Here is a 17,154-nt window from a genome sequence, read left to right as displayed (position 1 = left end):
ATTTCAAATCTTGCATTTCTTAGATTTTCATGAAAACAAAATAAAAATTCCATATTCTATCCTCTATCTCATCGTATCCTCATAAATCCTATATTCATACAAAGAAAATTCGCTTTCAGAGAGCGGTTAAGAATAAGAGTGAACAAGCGACAGCTGACCAATTGGCTCAAAATGTGACATTGATCTACAGCTGAGGTACAAGGGTTATATGCCTAGCTTCATTCGCACAGTTTTTGAATTTAATGTTCCCATGTTCACATACACAGATGGACAGACAAAATTCCAAATTGTGTTTTGAATTCGGAAAAATAGATTTCAAATAAAGAAATGCATCAAACACCCAGAATGAAGATTTTTAGGCTTACAATACTTTCTAATTACACGCATGAAAACTAGTCAAATCTTTCTGATACCTTTATTGTCATACTGAATGCTTTCGATGCCCATGGTTTTGTCTGATCAGCGCCCATCAGATAATCCCAGCTTGTCTAAATGAATGAAAAGCGTCTCTTCAGTTCATCTCTTCACAAATGCAAAATGTAAGAATAAAGAATATATTGCATTCTTGTTGTATATATGTATAATAATGAATAACATATAATGTATAATAAGGAATAACTAAGCATCAAGCATGCCGAAAATAACTGCAAGAAGAGAGCTCTGCAAGGGCCAAAATTCACAGTCCCTTTTCTGCCAGAACTAGAGCATTTCAATTTCATATTCATCTATTCGAGGTTTGCCTGGATATGCGTTATCCGGTTCGGACATGGCTTGCACATTATCTCGTGAAAATACATAAAAAGGTACTGAAATAACCATATTTTTTTAAAATTTAGCTATAAGCATAAAAACATCATGATCTATATAGTTTGTTGCCATTTTTACCTCAAAATATTATCTAAACTTGTCTGTGCTTTGATCTTAATTTGGGTCTCCTTTGTTGATTTGCTGTCTTTGACCACCATCTTATTTTATAGTCACATTTTTCGGGGCAATTATTATTTTGAACCGTTATTAGATGACCATCATTTGAGGCGACACTTCCTCTCCAAACTTGTACATCGAACCATTAAGAATATTCCGCCCATACAAATAGAGCTGTTGTGCAACCAGACCCATACACCTAAATGTCCTTCGACCAAATGGGAAAATATATTCTTCCAGCCCTGAAGTTGAAATTCCCTCAACAAACCGTCGTAGTCTGGATGCCCAAATTGACCGTAACAGACTTTCTAGAACTGATCCTGTTTGCCCTCTTCTTCAAGGCTGCTTATATCTGCAACAACCCGGTTCTTGAAGTGAAGCAAGTTCAACTTACCTGCGAACCGATGAAAAAATCGAAGCAGTTTTCTAGCCCATCCTTAGATCATTTAAAACAGTGTTATGTCTCATAAACAGCCAATTACAAATACAAGATTAATAATTATTAATTAATTATTTTTCTCAAGTTAATTTTTAACAAATGTACTGAAAAATAGGAAGATTAGCATTTGCAATCATAGCAGCCTCTAAAATTTTTTCTTAGCTACTTTTTTTTTTTTTAAGACAGCACATATTTCCGTCGTTAAGAGGCTTCAGCTAAAATGAAGGGAGGGCTATAAAAAATTACTCAGAATCATTTTGTTTCTAAATATTACAACATTAAAGAAAATAAGCGACGTTGAATAAAAACATTTTATGTGTTTTATTTTTTAGGAAATCTTTATTTTCATTTTAAGTTAAAGGTTTGTCACGTAAATACTAAATCATTGTCTCGCCCGAAAGATAAGCAAATATAAAGCAGAAATTCGTCCTTTGCATGATTACTAATGAATAGATGTCGAAGTCAGGCTATTCCAATCGTTCTGTCGGAACTTTTTCGAAGCCACTCTCTGTTAAATTGGTACCTTTGAGCGTTAAGAGCCAATTTAAGGATCAAAATTTGACGGATTAACCGGAATCTGCGATGGAAAGCACGCTTTCGCTTAAATGGCTTCTGAAGGCTTCAACGCCGAGTTTTCTCCCAGCTGATGTTAGCGATACGAATGAACAAGCTTTCAGAACTCGAATATTTCTAAGAGAAAAAATTTACACAGATTCATTCTTTATTTCCTCAAATAAGATTTTTATAATACCTAATAAATACTTTACATAGAATCATAATATATGGTGACGGTCGAATTCCAATTTTTTTTAAAAAAAGCATTATCGCACATGTTTTATTATTGTATCGCCACTCGTCAACTAGAGTTTGAAAATAAATTAGAAATAATCAACTATCATTTATTTAATGGTAGGAAAATAAAATTAATATTACAAAATTTGATAGAATCTTCAAATAATTTAAAATTATCGCTACGATCGTATTTTGGTTGTGTCTCGGAAAACAAAATTAGCTGATTTTAAAATTGTCAGATATAATAAAAACTAAATACAGGTGTTTTTTTTTGTAATAGTTACATGTATCCAATTAAACCGTTGTATTTTTTAAGTTAGTTTAAATTCCAGTAGTTTGATGCTCAGCATTTAAAGAGGAGTAGAGCAGAATTTTATAAAGAACAGGCTATCACATAGAACGAGCTCCTGATTTCAGCGACTGTGATTGAAATTGTAGAAGTTTTCTAAATTTATATCAGTTTTTCTGTCAGAAATCTGCTTAACATGTTCACAGATGATGGAAAGATCTGACAGAATAAAAAACGAAACCATTAAAGCATTTCCCCATTACTTTTAAGGGCACGGTCATTTCAATAGTTAAGACTATAATTAAAGAATGCGTGATAGAATGAGTTACGAATTTGATTGTTAAGGCCCCCTCGATAAAAACGAGCGCTAACATTTACCATTTCAAGCAAATAAACTAAAAATGCATTCAGTAATTCACCAAATAAGAAAAAATTAATGAATGAAGAACAGCAGATAAAAAAAAAAATTAATTCGGCCTAGAGAACACCAGTTTTTCAAGAATTAATATTGTTACAAAAAATTTTCTACAACAAAATACCGTCGATCAATCATAATAACATAACGCATTTAATCGCTATAGTTCAGCAGCTTGCTTGCTGTCTAATCCTCCAGTTTCTTTACTTGTCGGCAACTCCGACTCCTCTCCCACACACGACTTCTGACGATACACACCACTTCCCACCAGCTTCAGAGTGTCTGTCTTTTATAACTCCGGGAGGCGGGGCTAGAATCTTCAGACCAATCAGGACGTATCTGAGTGTATCTTGGTTCCTACTGGATGGATCGTGAAACTTCTCGAACTTTCCAGTATGATCCATTTAGTCGCCAAATGGTCGCCAAGCTCTCAGGTCATCAACGCGGCAGCCGCTCAGCACAGATCTTACAACGGTCTTTCTCACGATGACACTATTCGTGCCGGGTAGCAAATTTACAGATTTGTAACAATATCAACAGAAAAATCTAACTGTAGTGATTCTAAAAATATAGTTCATTAATATAGTTATAATACCACAGATATTAGAGGATTTTTTTTTTCATTTTATTTTGGCAATACATTAATAAATGAAAATTGGTGATAGATTCATACACCAATTTTCATTTATTAACGGCAAGTTAAACTTTTAAAACTAGTGACTGCCTCCATTTTTATTTTATTAACTCGCTTTCTGCTCTGTGTTCGTTTGTTTATTCGGTACAAATTTTGCAATCGATTAAAAACTTATTATTGTCGGATGGCACGTCATGCCAAATAGTGGATCGAGAAATTAGTTTAAAAATAAATTGCAAAATTTCGGACACATAAGATTAAAAAACAGAAAATAATTGTTTAAATAAAAAGTATTAATACAATACATTTTTAACATACCAAAAAAATATAAAATTTCTTCTAGCCCCCTGAGATTTCTAACCCTATAAAGATAGTCCTGAAAAATTGTGATTGTAAATTTTACGAACTCATCATCTCAAACGGATTCCCACAATTCAGTTTTTTTACATCATTTGTCAGCTGGCTGTCTTTTTTCCAAAAATGCGCAACATCGAAATTTATGCATGATCCCTCCACAGAAGAAAGTAAGTAAAATCATTTTGAAAAAAAATATCAATTATAGGTGGATTGATTTGATTTGCTTCATTAATAAGCCGTTTTGAAACAATGCGAGGGCTATTCGGGATGACTGGGCGGCGACAGGAGTATAGTGCCCTGGTGCCAGACTTAGGAAGTACCATGAGAAGAAGCCAGGGAGCCCGTATCATTTTTAAAATCAACTACGACGAGAAAACGGATAAAATAGCATCCCCCGAGTTCATTCACATTTCCCAGCCGCTGATGACAATTGGGGCAGGGAGAGTCGCAAAATTATGTTATACACCGAGCACTACTTACGATCGCTGCGCCACTGATTTGGGGACGGACTTCGTTCATTTCAACCGCGATTAATAAGGGGAGCGACACGACTGGTTTTCGGTATACATAATCCGGCTTTCTCTCGTGCCGAACTTCAACACAATATCCCGCAATGAAATTTCGGCAGTTCTTCGCATATTAGTTTCAAATCCAGAACCTCCCATCTAGACTGTTCCCCAATGTGAGGAAATGATGAATCTGCAAAAAATCGCGTACGTGGATACCTCGTCAACTGCATCTCTCATGTGCTTCGATTAAAATACCGCTTTTTTTCAAGCAATGCATCAGAAGTTATTGAAATAATTTCGGGAGAGCTAAGAGGTGCCTATCGTAAGATTCAATCTGTCGTCACTCCAGCTAATGGGCCCTGATTGCTTCATGATACGCAATTTTATCAAAACGATAAACCCCAAACAAAACCTGCTTTCAAATCGAGTCGCCGGAATTCGTCGTTTTTCCCTGGTACGTTCTAATGACAGATTGTTTTTGCCTGGAGCCCGGAGTCCTGAAGACGAAAATTATCAATAGCATATCGTTCATTCATGTTGGTGGGCTCGGAGGCACGCAATTCGCAGAATCTGATAAAGGCTGACCTTTGGCAAAAATGAGGGCGATTCGCAACAAGACTGCTTTCATTTGAACAAATCTGTTGTCACCTCTTACTATTCAGGCAACGATTAGCACGGGGCCAGAAACAGTGATCTCTTCATTCATGCGGTCAGTCAACAAGTACAACAAAGCAGTGAAGAAAAAAAAAAATTTCTCTGCTTCTTCGGTTTACAGATTGTTGCGCCAAATTAAGCTGTTTAAACAGAATGATACCCGCTCTAAGTGATTACATTTTGATGATAGTTACAACAAGGAAAATGGTGGTCCGCAGTTCTACAAAATGAAAGACGCTAAATGATTATGCTTTTATGTGAACATTTTTGATTCGCAATGAGATTTTTTATGCACTAAAAAAGAACTAATATTGATATTACAAACCACATTTCTCCTATCGAAAAACTCAGGCTTGGCAATTCATGCTCACGTGACACGTTAAGTGCAACGCGCACATTTTAGAATCCGTGGTGAAACATGTTTAAAGAAAAATGCGACTTATGGTGTAAGCGATTTTGAATTTACAATACAAAGTAAACACTATTATCCGACATTTCTATTAACACCTATTTGCAATTGCTATCAAAAGAAAGTGAAATGACCAGAGGAAAATAAATTAAAAAAAAGAATAAAAGAGAAAGCAATGATAATATTTATATGAGATGTTTGAAGTATCTCGTGATATAATGATGATATTTGCTAATTATAAATTCTTGTCATTTGTTTGCCCAAAATACTTGATAAAGAAATCAAATCTGACCCTCCGCTTACAATAAGAATGTCGAAATGTCAGCACAGACTAAGTAAAGAAATGTCGAAGCATGTGTGGGCCAAAAAGTCTTCATTCTTCATAAAAACCAATTTTATAGAAAACATAATATGAAAAAGAAAAGCACAATGATAAAGTTAATGTTTTGCTGCTTTCTTCCTGTTGCACCGCATCTCCTCTCTACTGTCATTTTTTCTATTTCAAAGCGTATCTTGCCAGTCAGTGATTCCTTTCGAAACTCATCCAAAGGAGATGAAAGGCACTCCGGATCTTCTTTATTTTCAGGAATGAAAATAATGGCTCTTACTGATAGAGTACTTCCAAACGAAGAAATAATCTCATGCGCACATTTTGCTGATTGACGAGTATCTCCAGCACATATCTATATAATTCAAGAATCTCAAATCAAGCACTGAATTTTATTTTCAAATCTGAACAATATTAGTTCTCGATTATTTCCAGCTGCTCATCGTTTTATTGTCCTCGCTCAAAATATTCGGCGTTATCGACGGCGGGAAACGACGCTTCGATACAGCACGGCTAAACAGCTCATAGGTAAAATCCTGTGATTCATTATGGATCATTAAGTACAATGAGAACTTAAAAATTATTGCGTATATATCTTATACCATTATTTATATATATTGAAATTAAAATTTCTATTCATAGTGATGTCACCCTATTTAGAAAATTCACAATAATTAAATAAATCGTTTCATTGAGGTTATAAAATAATTAGAAATGAATAAATAAATAAATCGTTATAATACCCACAAGTTTATTTCTTTCACAAAATGTTCTTATCCCAACTGGGAAACTCAATCCTCATTCAACCGAGCTCATATTCTATCTGGTATATTTTTAAAAAACGTGAAATAAATAAAGTGTTGAATGAGCCCCAGCATCTATTGGGCGAAACTATAACCATCAGAGGAAAAATGACAAACCTCCATAAACTCGGTTTCTATTTTATAAATCGTTGGTTTGTCCAATCAACAGCTGCGAGTTAGTTTAGAACATACATTCATTTCCAGCTTTTTGGATAAATATTGAACTTTTAAGAGCAATGCAAAGGAATCTACACAATTCTAAAATGAAGCTATCACAATAAATTTTATTGTTATGAATCTTTCAATGCCTTTGAATTTCTGAAGCAAAAATTTAATAACAGACGATTTCAATCATTTTTCTATATATAGTGGTTCTTTAAAAATATCTTTCAGTTTTTAATTTAAAAAATTAGAAATATACGCATTATATAACTCTTTCGGCACACTTTTATTCTTTCACTTTCAAAACAAATTAAATAGATCTGTAGCGTAATTAATAAACCTACATAATTAAGTAAATAAATTTTTAATATGTTTTAATTTAATTATTAAATAATAGACGTCTTTAGTTAATTAACACTTCTACACCAGTATTAAAACTTTAACAATAAGCAATTTTATTAGTTAATTATGAAAGGAATCACTATTTAAATTTAAAATGGTGGCGAAACTGATATAATTAACTGTGCAGTCAAAAGTTTTTTTTAATAAATTTTTCTCGATATTTTACCAAATTTTAAGAATTAAAGCTTATAAAATGAAAACCATCGGATAAATAATCCTATCATAAATAAGAATGTATCATGAAATCAGAAAGTCTGATCATTAGAAAAATGCACAGCAGATGGCAGTCCAGACGAGCGATGGTTTTTGTCCAGTCCTGGTCGTCATTATGGAACAAAGATGTCCTTCAACCGATCCGTACTAGAAAAGTACATTGTGTGCTCTCAACATCCCTGAATGAACTGGAAAACTTCACTTGACAAACATATTTCCTTATTCCATTGCACTCATCTCTATTTTCAAGTTAGATCACTACAAAAATATTTCCTTCATTTGAGAATTTTCCCTTTCATTTGAGAATGCCGCTTATTCGAATTTTCTCTGATACTATTTTGGGGGTGCCACATCCATGAATCCGCCAATCCACTATTCGCGCCGTGTCTCTTTCGGTGAGACAGTTTGCACAATTTTCAATGACACGTTCTCGTGTAATCGAATGCGGTGTTCTTCTGACATAGCTCCGTGTTATACAGTCGGTATGCGTCTAGCAACAAGTCTGGATTGATAGACTATTCCATTCCCCTCCCTCTGTTGTGGATCCCGTTTCATTTTGAGGTCAAGGTTGCTCTTGATTGAGATGATTATAAATAATCAGGACACGGCAGCGGTTAGCCGAAAGTGAATCGAATATTTGACCACGCCGTTTGCGAGCTTCGAAGAAATCGGTTCGAATGTATAACTCATTTCTAAAAGAAAAAGAATCGGCTTTCTTGTTTAGTACTGATAAGTTTCAAATTTTAACAAAAACACAGCAAAGATGAAAAGATTCAATCGGGAATCAATACATTTTGTGAGCAAATATTGAAAACGTCCTGTGAACAGAATCATGAAATGTTCCATGATTAATGCAAAGCGTGCGTTTCAATGCAGTCTGTGTTTTAAGAGAGAGTTTAGTTGTCCATTCAGATTTCTACTCGTTTAAGAATAGCGCAGCAAGAATAAATGGTGCACAAGATAAGCGATGTTGGTTTCTCCCTCAGTACCTCAGCAAGTGCAAATGACGTCTTGGCAAAGTTTCCTTTTATTATTTTGGCCCTATTGGAGCACTGGCTTTAAAAAGACACTCAGGTTTGCCTATATTCCAAGCCCCAAAACTGAAATGTACGCCGTCTTGCTAAAACGTGACTACGCGGTTGACTCACACATGAAATCATCCAATCAAGTTTTGCAGGCATTTTTTTTTCCCACAAAAGTTTTGCTTTGTTATTTCTCGAGTTTTCCATTCGATGAGATAGAGGTTGCGTCCATTGAAAATCTCATTCGTTTAAAATGATTGTTAAAGGTGTAAGCATTCCACTCTTTCGAATTCTGCCTCTTTCAGCGTCAGGATGCTTCAGTTGTAGTGAAATTCGACATTTTGCAGTGAAATTTGAAGCTCAACTTGCCCATGACTTATTGCAACGCCATAAATTGCAGCAAACGACGTTTACCACGCTCGTACGAAACAAACAATTACCACGTTTCGATTTAAAGTGGAATGTACCTATGCTCCGGTCTGATAATATCATTCAAACGCAATTTTTTTTTTTTAACAAAGTAAGACATATTCTAAATAGCTGTGAAAGCCTGCGGGAGAGTGTCGCCCTCGAATTTCTTTGTGTGTTTCTAAGCTTCGTCCCACTATAAAATAAACTTCGAATGACAGCCCTCCATGGATCAGAAAGATAATTTAAATCCATCTATGAAAATGCTCTTAAAAACAGAGTAAACACAACGAATAAAATAAAAATATTTTTAGAAGGCTTCTTCTCTCAAGTGAAATAAAAAAAAACTGTATTTACAACAATCGCAAAAAACTGGATGAAATTTGTACGTCACTACATTTGTAAAGGCGATTCTATAAATTTTTGATGGTTTCTCTTAAATGTTCCAATTTAAGAGAGACACTGCATTATTTAATAGCCCTCAAGAGTGGAATTGAAACACAACGCAGAATGTCCTACAGTCAAAAACTTTAAACCGTCTTTTTCAGGCACGGAACATTTATTCATTCATCGACACGCATTTCTGCTGGTAAACTTGTTTCGGAAATGGCTCTGCCTGAGATAATACGATGGCAAATACATCGTAAAATCTACGCATATCTTACCTCAAACCACATATCACATCATTAAAATTCCTTCGCTTGGAAACAGCGGCAGAGTCCTTACCTGGAGCACTGAAAAATCGTACCGCTTCAAGGCACGCATAAGAAATCGGATTCTCTGCACTCCTTTCGCTTTCTCTTCATTTCAGATTCATATGAATTCAACTGCTACATTCGTAAGCGCGGCGTCATCCGTAACAACATTCGGGAGATGTATTTACTATTTAGAGGGGGATTTAAATTTTGGAAAATTAAAGAAAGGAACAGCAAGTGCTGACCTTGCCCGTTATTAGCTTTACAAAGAGAGACAATTTTGTCAGCATCAGAAAAATGGCGCTGTCGATTGTCGCGAATGCACTTCAACCATGGTCAAATGACAAGGATCTCGAGTAAGCCACTCTCAAAAATTTCAAATGACATTAATAAGAGGACTTCCAATAGAAGACAAATTTATACTTACACATGACAAATTTTTGGTGGAATCTGTTCTTAAACCCACTTCTGAATCGAAAGACGAGATGAACACCAATATCAAGAGGAAAGAAGAAATTCGAAAGAGGATGTACAGGACCTCGCCTCACATATTTCATAATAATAACATTGAGTTTTTGAAGTCATAATGTAATTGCAAGTTTTATTTTTTTTTAGAAATCTAATTATGAAATTTTGCTTAAATTTTAGAGGACTATCACTGCATTTCAACTTCCATGCTCCCAAACAATGAGAATCGAACCTCAGGTAAGCAAAATACATAGGCCTGGCCAATTCTAATGAGGAATCGAGCATCCTAAAGCTCATTTTACAATTTGCAAAATAATGATGAACATTTGCATGGTTTTTGCAAGTAATCAAATAGAAAAGTAAATCGTGCCAACCATTGAAGCACTTGATACAAGTTATTCCGTGTTTTCACTACCAGTTAATGGATCCATAATATCCCATTAAAATGTATTAAACCAAAGTGTGTGCTTTCTACAAGTTTTATATTCGAAATGTTGGAGAATCTAAAAGCTGAAGACATTATAAAACTTTACGATTACACTCCTATTATTCTATCCCCTCTCCAAGCATGTGACGCCCTGCTTAAAAGGATCAAATGCACTACGCTAAACTGCGCATTTTACAATATTTTTATATTTCTATAATTAAACAAAAATTATGAATTTTTGAAAATATTCTTTCCAATTTTTCCTTATAGCGAAAGAAGCAAAAGAAGCTGAAAGAAACAGAATCAATTATTTGCATTTTAGAAAACGATGTACAAAATAATAAAATCAAAAGGCAGATAACGTTTTATGCATGGATCTGAATCATGTTAAAGCGTAAATATTAGATAAAATAAGTAGAGAGGCCCTTTAAATCATTCATGCACAAAATATCTGGTTTATTGCAGCTAATGAAAACCATTCCTATCCAATCATTTTTACAATAGTTAGCATTCAATGAAAATGTAATTGAAACTAAAAGGAGAGATACTTTTACCTTTTATTTTCAAAACCGTGAAAGTGGAGGATTCCTGAAGGATGGCAGATTCTTCATTTAATAAAAAGAATGAATCCCATTAGATTCAAAGAAATGATAATACCATATATTCATTGCAGCCTTAAACATTCAACTCCAGAGCTTTTTTACATTTTGGTAGGCAAATGAAAAGCCATGAATAATGAGAAGTGTTTAGATTTGGAGAAGAAAAAAATGCTTTAAAAGTCGGACTGATTTCTTCGATTTGTTGCAATATACATATATTTTTCCTTTGAATACTTTGTTTTTTGGTTTTGATAGTACCTTTGATTAATTTAACAATAGGCTGTTCTGTAAAATTATTTTCCTTAAAATAAATTTTAAAAAATGTTTTGCTGTTCTTACAAAGAATAGATAATTATTAACAAATCTTACCAATGAATGAACTCGAAAAGACAGACCATTTCAGAGGAGTCGGTTCTACTGACGCTTCAAACCTATTTCTTTTGGAAAACTATGATCAAAGATTTTATCTATCATTTCAAAAATGCAACTTTAAATGCCAATCATTTCCCCCCTTTTAATATAGTAGCAAGAATCGGGGAAAGTGAACGGATGTCATCGATCTGTCGATAACATCGAATGGAAACGCAGAATGGATGTAATGCAAGTAGAGGCAATTCTTAATCCATCCGCATCTGCTCATTATTTGAATTCGCTTTACATGAGCAGAGCGAGAGTGAGCGAAAGCGTGTCAAATATATATGCAAGGTGAGGGAAAGTCATAGTTTAGAAGTTAAATAGATAAACAATTTCTTGATAATCATTAAAACTCACATTTTTATGAGGGATAAGCACGTTTTCCTCAGAATATTTCTTCGAGATTTGAAATAAAAAAAATATATTACAATAGAACCTTTTAATTATTATTCTAATATTGCTTTGTCACAATGTTGGACTCTTTCCAGACCGATTTCCATTTTCCCGAACATAACAAACCTACAGAATAAGCTATTTATTTCCAACTCTTGCCGGGCCGAACTGAGGTGAATGCGTAGCAGATAAAAAGGACAACTATCCCTTAACCCCAGTTGACGACATGCCTTCCCGCTAATAAGGGTTTTCACCTTCGTCTCATGTCACATAATGCGTTGCCGAACGACAAGACAATGGAGACACCATCACGGAACGCTTAACCTTTGCGCAACGGGACGCTCGACGGGCAGCACGCTCCCATTCTCGAAGCACGGTCACGAAAAACGAGCTCGTTTAAATCCTTTTTTCGCGAAATGACGACGAACCACTGTTCTTGATCGTTAAATTAAATGGCCCCCACAGATCTCTTCATCTGACTGAAACAATGGTCGAGCATCCTCTGTCTTGACCTCTTAGGAGTTTCGCCTTACATGAGGCGATCGAAATGGACGACGGCAGATCCAGGTCCGTTAGTTGCGCCGTCCAGCGAACGACGACACGCAAGGAATCTCTAGAAAACAAAAATCATCTATTTCAGCCCTATCACGCAAAAGAAATGACATTCGTGGACTTTGAACAATTGAAGACTTAACAGCAGTATTTCTTAAAGTCGAAATAGTAAATTCTGCCTTTAAGGACAAATACACACAGACTCAACTTTCTTTACTTCCTTTAAAGTTAAAGGGAAAAGTCAATCGTATCTTTATGCATCACTTTTCATTACTATATTTATTCCGAGTAGATAGCACAATCTTTTACCTGAGTAGGGAAAGTGTCGATTTCCGTTTGGAGAAAAAGCTTCGCTTTTCAAATTATTATAGCAGGCCTCGGTAAAATCTGAAATAGAGATAAAAAAATTTCTATCCTCCTTTCTTCTCTTTAACAAGAGACAGAATTTTAAATTTGATAGATTTGGATATTCTTCTATTGAAATATGGGAATAAAAAGTCAGATTATTCAAGTAATTGTTTTTGTAATATTTACAACAAACTTTTTTTCGCATTACAAAAAAAAAAAAAAAAAAAAAAAAAATTCTTTAGTAGAAAAAGATATGGCGATTCGATGAATGCGCTGGAACAATAGCGACTTTCGTTAGTAAAGCAGTAAATAAACAGATGCACCATTTTATATTTTTAAAAAATATGTACGGATTCGTCTCAGATTTAAGTTCCTGTCTTTTTTTTTTCAAGTACTCAGGATCAAATGATTAGAAAAACTAATATTTATTAATATTTTCTTAGTGGTAAATGAACTTCTACTAACAGAAATGAAAAAGCTGGCAAAATGAGTCTTCATCAGTCTAGTCTAACTAATGATGCTATTACTAAGTGACGCAGCCTTGAAAAATCATGCAAAAAAGCAATTGCTTAAAACAAACTTCACTTCAAATGTAAGACTCTTCGACTCTTTTTTGAAATTCGTAAATAATTTTTTTTTAAACCGGTAACTGAAATTTAAAGCAATTTGTTGCATTCACCTTCTTTTCAAAGTGAAAAGATGCCTGGATCTTGAATTTTACAGTTAAAACAGGCTAAGGATCTGATGGATTAGTTTTACTAACCACAGCATACGGATATTTCGCTATTCCTGCTGCCCCATTTTTTTTATCTTGTATTTCCAGCTAAATGATCTGAAAAAATGATCTAATGAATCTGAATGAATGTACTAATAAATCTAATGAAAATGAATGAATCTAATGAATCTTTTATCTAATGAAACTGAATGAATCTAATGAAATAATCTAATAAAAAATGATTTTAATAATCTGAAAAAAGCGAGTCATTTGCAAAATATTTTGACACCGATTCCCTTGAAACGGATATTCAATAACTTATTGACGTTGTCTGGTAATGTAGGAAGCGAACCATCCCTCTGCAGAGTTAACATGATTACTTTTTCCAAGCACGACACATTCCCGGGAGAAAATACACACGAAAAAATACACACGAAAATTGCACTCCCTCAAATTTGTTAAATTCATGTAACATTCTTTTTTAAAAAAAATCAGTTCTGCTTCTGAAAAAGAAATTTACTAAGAACTGTGCTTTGCACGGTTCTTATATGCAGCATACCTCAAATATATGCAGCATACCTCAAAATGAAAACAATCGCAAGGCCCTAAACTGTAACTGTAATAAACCTAACTGTAACGCAGTGCTGGTTTAGTGCGTTACAGCTACTTGAAAATAGCTTCAATCTTTTTTCCAATGCATTTAGTTTAATACAGTCCCGTTTAGCATTTCAGAACTATACTTTTATTTTTATTTTTCGATTTTGAGTTTTGGATGTATATTAGTTTATCGTCTGTCAGTTTATTCGCGCATGCACGTGAATACGATAACTGAAAAAAAAAATGGCACAGACGAATGAGATTTGATGTGTAGTGGTGTGATCAAAGGTGAAAATGTGCTTTAAATCTTGCTTCTGAATGAAAAATCCCTAATACTATTAGGTTTCCCTTCACCGTACAACGAAGAATAGACGCGCCGTTTTGTAAATCCGAACTGCCTAGTCCGTCATCGCTTATTCATTTTTGTTAGAAAAAACGGACAGAACGCGCCGCTGTAAGCACAGGCATCGAGAGGTGTAGCTTTCCTAGACTAATGGATAAAAGGCCGAATTTTAATAGCACCTTTTCACGCGACATTACAATCACTGGAAAAATCAAAAGAATAACCAAAAGTAACTGTCCATATCATTTAATATTTAACCACCCATTTCCTGATGCTTTTTTTCCAGTAAGCTACGCAAAATGATTCCAAAATGAACCTAGCGCGACTCGTTTTGCGCATTTCAAATAACTATGAAAGTACTCAGTTTACTGACAGTAGTTGGATTTAGCAAATGCACATGCACTGGCATTTAGATGAGCAAAATGTGAATAATAACCGTCGCAGGATTCATTCCTTTATTTCAGAGACGTCATTATTGAGCTCGTTTATAGAAATATTCGATCAAATGAAATCGACCGAAGAGGCTTCCAAAAATTGCATTGATGCGTAAGTGCACGCATAAAAAAAAATTCTTTTGAAAAATATCTATGCTCGCTCGAGGCATACGATACATATACATTATTTGCATTCAAATAAAAACTTATATCTCGATTCGTACTAGAAAAACAACTCATCATTTCAAGATTGACATCAGTACAATAAAACAAATATGTGGTTTTGAAGGAAATTATTGTTGTATATATTAATCCAAATACTCGTCATTATTCAATTTAAAATAGCGCCCTTTCTATGATTACAAATGAATGCTTTACTTCCACACATGAACCATTTGCACTCGAAAACGTAATTCGATACGTAATTATTCACTCAGTACAAGAGCTTGTTTATAGCTCCAAAATATATGTTTTAAATTGAATTTCCCCAAAAAATGATTTTTTTTTTTTTTTTTTACCATTCTATACATATTTTTGACAATTAAAATTGAAAAATAAATTTCAAAAAAAGCATCAAAACGATGCCCAATTCGAGTGCAAAAGGTTAATATTTGAAATACATCGAATCCATTGCAGTTACCACAATTCCACGTTTCTGGTTGCAAGACCACAAGAAAAATCATTCATACAAAGACTTTTTTTTTTAAAAAAATAAGTTGGAAAAATTTTAGGTGACAATTAAAAAAAAATTTTAATGAGCCATCTCGCTTATGTGGTTTAGATGCGAATGGCTCACTGTTAGTCATCAGAAACCACAGACAGCACCAAAAAAAAAAATTGCTTCATTACGTGTTAGTTTGTATATAATAATTTGTGGCGTATTGCATAAAAATTTTTAATGACTACTGAACACATCATCGGGGCAAGAATTGCCAGAAAACTGACTCTCCTGTGCAAGAATGTACCGGGTATGGTGAAGAAGTAAATCCCGGAATTAAAAAAAAAGAAAAAAAGGCTGACAAGAGGGAAATTTAGACGCCAAGATATGAAAGCAAAGAAAAAAAAATCGAATTAACAACTCGCCTAAGCCAGGAAAAAGAAAGGAAAAAATCTCTTTTTACAACTTGAAGGAAGAGAGTCTTTAATTCGTGAATAATGATTTCCACCCGAGTGCCTTAAAAAATGGGATGAAAATTAAAAACGGAATGAGGGGTTCTTCAGAGTAGATTTGAAAGAGATAGTTAACCGTTTCAAAATAAACAAGATAAAGATGAATAAACCATTCATGAAGCGGGTTTTTTTTTTTTTCCTAAATTCCTTTTGAAAGTTTTTTCCCCTTCTTTTTTTCCTTCTTTCTTTTGCTTTCGTTCTCATTTTGAAACCCTACCCTCGTGTCTTCTAAAGAGGATTATAAAAGATTTCATTTTGAATATTGTTAGTTTCAAACGATAAATAAAATTCGAACATATAATGTTTGAATAATATAAAATTTCTACACAATCTGAAACATGGCTGAAATATTTGATGTTATTCGGAATTAAAATATTCTCGCGTCCAATTTTTGATGACCTGATACTGAACCGAGGAACTCGCTCGAAACGAAACGCATTTTTACTGCGAAATATCATAAGATACAAAATCCTATTATTGTCTGCAACTTTATTTTTCGTTTAAATGGAAATATCAGTTACAAAAACATTTCTTTAAGATCAAGAGAAAATGACGGATTATCCCAAACAAACTGCAAAGAATTTTGCCATTTTTTTTAAAACTTAAATTATATGTTTGCTTGTTTTCGATATTTGATTGCCACTGCCAAAGCACTTTGTCGCAATCTTTGAAAACATTTGGAATTTAGCTAAAAGCCATTTTAAACCTGTTTGTACAGGCTGCTTTGAAAGTCAGTAGAAACAAATTTGATTCATTTTGAATTTTCAGAATACAATTGCAAACAAAGGGCTGTTTTAAATGAGGGTGCTTTGAGGGGAAGTGGCTATTTGGCTGTTGCATTAGGTATGTATTCTGGAGTGAAAAGATAATTTAATTTTGAGCCTATTTTTTCACTGAACATTCATGCATATTGAACCCACATTTATTGTCATTTTTTATCAACTTAGACAAATGTTTTTAATGTAGCAAAGTTATAATATTTTGTTACTTCAAGTATTTTAATTAAATTGAAAAAATATTTCATGCTCAAATTATGTTTTTCAGTTCCTTTTCCGATCTTTTTCTAATTTTATAAAGATCAACACATTTGTCTCTGAAAAGTAAAATGGCGCTGCGGTGCATGATTAGAACCATTTTCTCACCCGTCTTTCTCTTAACGGGAAAGTTTGTAGAGCAAGAAAATAAGCTTAATAGAACGCTATTTATTGGTTTTATTAAAAAAACACTTAAAAATGAAGT

At 34.0% G+C, this 17,154-nt stretch overlaps 1 protein-coding gene across 4 annotated transcripts in view; it reads right to left on the bottom strand.

The window, feature by feature from the left end:
• Positions 1-17,154, bottom strand: part of LOC129988127 (protein trapped in endoderm-1-like) — a 94,641-nt gene that overhangs the window by 50,458 nt on the left and 27,029 nt on the right. Inside the window, exon 2 of one of the 4 annotated variants that reach the window (XM_056096269.1) lies at positions 12,618-12,695. The exons of the other annotated variants lie outside the window; for them this stretch is intronic. The gene's annotated coding sequence lies outside the window, so the exon portion shown is untranslated. The remainder of the gene's footprint in view (positions 1-12,617; positions 12,696-17,154) is intronic. 4 annotated transcript variants of the gene reach the window in all.

The sequence above is a fragment of the Argiope bruennichi genome, chromosome 10 (assembly GCF_947563725.1).
Source record: "Argiope bruennichi chromosome 10, qqArgBrue1.1, whole genome shotgun sequence".
Taxonomy (NCBI): Eukaryota; Metazoa; Arthropoda; class Arachnida; order Araneae; family Araneidae; genus Argiope; species Argiope bruennichi.
This window is presented reverse-complemented; position numbering and strand designations above follow the sequence as displayed.